Source organism: Palaemon carinicauda, chromosome 30 (genome assembly GCF_036898095.1).
Source record: "Palaemon carinicauda isolate YSFRI2023 chromosome 30, ASM3689809v2, whole genome shotgun sequence".
Lineage (NCBI taxonomy): Eukaryota > Metazoa > Arthropoda > Malacostraca > Decapoda > Palaemonidae > Palaemon > Palaemon carinicauda.
The window spans coordinates 11,028,486-11,033,485 of NC_090754.1; positions in this window are offsets into that span (position 1 = coordinate 11,028,486).

Consider the following 5,000-nt stretch of genomic DNA (forward strand, 5'->3'; position numbering starts at 1 on the left):
GAGGACCGGGTAATTAACTACCCTTCCCTCTCTTTTCCCCTACCTTTTCTCTGTATCTATCAGTGCCGGTCCACTTCCGCTACCCTGCCGGCAACAGCTGTCAGGGTACCCTAGTATCCAGTCTGTCTCATTGATTGACGCCAGTGCTGAAATACCTTCACCGGTTGCTTGCCGACTGCCAGGGGCCGCCGACGTGCCGGTGATCTGCCATCATCCAGAAGCTCCTATTCTCTCTGCCACAAAGACTCATGACAGGGAGGGGTTCCCACCCTCGATGGAGATTCGCCAGCGCCCGGCGCGTTTCCGGCATGCCCCTACGCTGCCGGCACCACCTAATCATATTACTTCAGTGGACTGTCACCTCTCTAGTGATTATTGTATAACTATATACGATAGCCAGTACATCTATGGTACAGTACTTGCCCTAGGCAGAAAACTATGAAGTATAGTTATGCAGTAAAAATATTTCCAGCACACTCTGTGCATCCATGCACAGTCCCTTGCCTGGACCTATCTGAATAGGGAGGGATCATTTCACTCCCTTTTATCCTAAACTGAATGAATTCAGTTTCTTCCCCCCTTACCATGACAAATTCTCCAAAGGAAGTCTAAGCTGTGCTTAATCCATTATGGATATCCCTTCCATCTCCAAGGCTCTTTAAGAGCCCCTAGAATTAGTTGTGGTGTGGGGTCACGGCAATTGGCTGGGCGGGATGCACATGTATGTGTCTTTTCTGCTTCTTTTCCAGCTTACCTATCCTAAGCTTACACACAAAAAGGAATCTTATATTGAGTTAAATAACTTTAATTCTAATCTAAGATTACTTTAAGTCTTTACTTTAAGTCATTGTACATGACTCATTCCCCCTTTCTTTTACAGGGGGAGTATATCCGGTATGAGAGCGCCTTCTGCAGCGTTCGGCGCCCGGACTTCTACAGCCACCTGGAGTGCCGAACCCACGCCAGCTGTTCCATCTCCAAGGGAACTCTCCGGTATTGGTACCCGCAGGTCTGCACCGTTTGCGAGGACCTGCTCCACGAGGCGTTTGAGGACCCTCCTTCAGCGGAGGCCAGGGACGATGCCCGAGAGAAACTGCGCAAATGGGTGCATGGTTTCCAAAAGAACGCCACGGGGCCCTTTCTCCCGAGTGAGAAGATGAGACCTTTGCTCTTCCCAAAGGCATCTGCAGATGCTGTCATCCCCAAGGCAGAGATCCCCTGCGTCCAGCTGACGGTCGAACCTGATATATCGGACGCACTGCAAGACTTCCATCTTGACGAGGTGTCGGACACCACCGAAAGGACCCTGATGGCCGAGGGTCAAGAAGAGGAGGAGCATGTGGAGGCTCCGGACTCCGAGGGCGAAGTTGACCGTGGCCCCTCTGTTACTTCAGTTGCTGTAACAGAACCGATCCCCTCTACCTCTTCTACTCCTACTCTTACTCCATCGTTACTGGAGAACCAGGACAGTCGCCAGGCCCTAGTGGCCCTCCTGGACGAGAGGTTCCGAAAAGAACAAGAGTACCCCAAGAGGGAGATTCTCCATCTGTCGAAGCAGTAGGTCAAGAAGATCAATGTCAAGGATCTTCCCCCATGCTCAGTGACCAACCCCTGGAGGCATGCATAGCACATGCCAATTACAAGTGGACGAATCTTCGTCAATGACATGCTAGGCGCCGTCCCCCTTGAAGAGGTGGAGTTTTAGCCTAGCTTTGAGTCGTATCCGTATTGTTACATCCGTCTCAATACCGAGCCAGCTTCCAAGGAGGAAACCGAGCCTAAGGAGGTCATAGTCTTTGACCACACCAAGGCTCAATCTCTTCTGGCCGGCAGCCTTAAGAACAAGGGCTACACCAACTCTAAGGTGCTGGCCCTTAGCAAGGAACACCCATCCTTTCTTGCTCCTGCCACCATGGTCTTCGCCTTTGCTGAAAAGTCCTTGCTGGCAGTGTTGAAAGCGGTGGAGGAGAGGAAACCTTGCTGTACATTGGAGGAATGTAGGCCCCTCTCCCTCGTCCTACCTCCCGACGACAAGAACTGGAAAGACGTCCAGTTAACTTTCTCGGTAGGAAAGTTGGAGGCTGACGTAGCAGGACGTCAGTTTAACGGGAACCTCTGCAAGCTCTCCAAATACCTTCTGCGTCGGGAGCTGGATACGAAAGAGAGACTGGCCGCCTCCCTTTCTCACCAAGTGCAATTGGAGACAATGTCCGGGGACACTCGGACCCCACACATGTATATGGTCTTAGCTAAGACCCATCTCGCCACCCTGACGAAGAACTTTTATAGCTTCATCAGGGCTCGGAGAGCCTGTAGAGATTTCGTGTTTGCGGACGCTACCGTCAAACACAAACCCCGGAAACTGATCTCCTCCAACATTTTGGGGGAGAGACCTCTTCCCCAATGATCTCGTGAAAGAGATTGTAGACAGAGCCGCCACCGAGAACCGGAACCTTCTTAACAAGTGGGGCATGTCTAGAAAGAGGAAATCTTCTAAGGTTGAGGGCCCCCAACCTAAGAAGAAATCTAACAAGCCTAGGTCCTAGCACCGACAGGCTAAGCGCCAGTTTCCGGCACCTGCTACTCCCCAGTTGGTGGCTCAGCCCAAACAGACCTTTCAGTTGGTCCCTCAGCCGGTGGTGGCTCAGTCACCAGTCTTCACACCTGCCTATGAAAGACAGTGAACTACCTTTCGTCCCAAAGGTAGAGGCTCCGGCAGAGACTCCTCTCGACGCCCTTCCAAAGGGAGAGGAGGGAGGGAAGCAGGTGGCCGAGGTGGCAAACCCTCGGGAAACCAGAAGCAATGAAATGCTTCTGGTGAGAGGGAGACTGCCTCTTCCAGGATCGTTGGACCTTCGATCCTTGGGCTCACAGTATCATCAAGAACGGACTAGGGTGGAGTTGGGTAACACCATCTCCAACCTTCCATCAATTCTTCCAACACTCCACCCCCATCCTGGAAGAATACGTCCAAGAACAAGAAGGTGATCAAGAGGGTAAAGTCCACCAGGTTCCAGGGAAGACTGTTCTGTGTTCCCAAGAAGGACTCCGACAAACTCAGAGTCATTCTGGACTTGTCCCCTCTCAACAAGTTCATCGTGAACAACAAATTCAAGATGCTAACTCCTTAGCACATCAGAGCCCTACTGCCCCAAAAGGCATTCACAGTCTCGATAGACCTGGCGGACACCTACTGGCACATTCTAATAAATCGCCAGGCCTCCTCCTACCTAGGATTCAGGCTTCAAAGAAGGCAATACGCCTTCAGAGCCATGCCCTTTGGACTCAACATAGTTCCAAGGATCTTCACAAAGCTCGCAGAAACGATCGTCCAACAGCTACGCCTTCAAGGCATCCAGGTGATGGCTTACCTGGAACATCTGGGTTTCAAAATCAACACCAAGAAGTCTCGAATTTCTCCAGCTCAGAAGTTTCAATGGCTAGGAATCCATTGGAACCTTCAGTCACACCGTCGTTCCATCACTCCGAAGAAAAGGAAGGAAATAGCATGATCTGTCAAGAGACCCTAAAATTCAAACGGATTTCAAGACGTCAACAGGAGCAGGTGCTCGGCTCCTTCCAGTTCACTTCAGTGACAGACCCAGTGCTACAAGCACAGCTGAAGGATGCATTGGGAGTCTGGAGAAGATACGCATCCATCCCTCGAAGAGATCTCAGGCGACTTCTACCAACCAGGCTTCGTTCACTCCTAAATCCATGGTCGGAGGCAAAGAACTTGAAGAAATCAGTCCCCCCTCAACCACCACCTCCGTCGGTTGTTATCCACACGGATGCATCGCTATAAGGATGGGTGGGGGGTCACTCCCCTCAACGACAAATTCAAGGAACATGGTCTCCCCTATTCAAGACATTCCACATCAACTTTTTGGAGGCCATGGTGGTCCTTCTTTCTCCGAAGAGGCTGTCTCCACGACCCTCGTCCCACATCCGTCTAACTCTGGACAACGCCGTTGTAGTCAGATGTCTCAACTGTCAGGGCTCAAGATCGCCCCAACTCAATCAAGTGTTACTGCCCATCTTCCACCTAGCGGACAAGAAGAGATGGCACCTCTAAGCAGTTCACCTTCAAGGATTCCGCAATGTGACGGCGGATGCTCTATCAAGGACAGCCCCGATAGAGTCAGAATGGTCCCTGGACGCAGACTCATTCTCCTTCATCTCTTGCCAAGTCCCGGAACTGCAGATCAACCTCTTCGCGACGAGCGACAACAAACAACTTCCTCGTTACGTGGTCCCTTACGAGGACCCCAGAGCGGATGCAGTGGACGCCATGTCCCTGGACTGGAACAGATGGTCCAAGATTTACCTGTTCCTTCCACCCAACCTTCTGCTGAAAGTCCTCACCAAGCTGAGAACCTTCCAAGGAACAGCAGCCCTAGTGGCACCCAAGTGGCCGCGGAACAACTGGTTCCCTCTAATCCTGGAGTTACAACCCAAGATAATTCCCCTGCCTTACCCAGTTCTATCCCAGCAAGTTCAGAAGTCGATTGTCTTCGCTTCATCAAGGAAAACCCGAGACATACATCTCATGATTTTCTCTCCCTAGCCGTTAAGAAGAGGTTTGATATTTCGAAGAAAAGTTTGGACTTCCTAGAGGAATACAAAACTTAATCTACCAGAAGGCAATACGAGTCTTCCTGGAAGAAATGGGTGTCCTTCGTCAAGGCAAAAAATCCTACGGAAATCTCTATAGACTTTTGTCTGTCCTTCTTTATTCACCTTCATGGACAGGGCTTGGCAGTCAACACGATTTCTACCTGCAAATCGGCCTAGACAAGACCACTACTCTATGCCTTCCAGATCGACCTGTCCGACGACATCTTTAACAAGCTGCCAAAGGCATGTGCTATACTCCGTCCTGCACCTCCACCGAGACCCATCTCCTGGTCTCTCGACAAAGTGAAACATCTGACTCAAAAAGTAATTTTCCTTTTTGCTCTCGCCTCGGGAGCCTGAGTCAGTGAGATTTTGGTTTTATC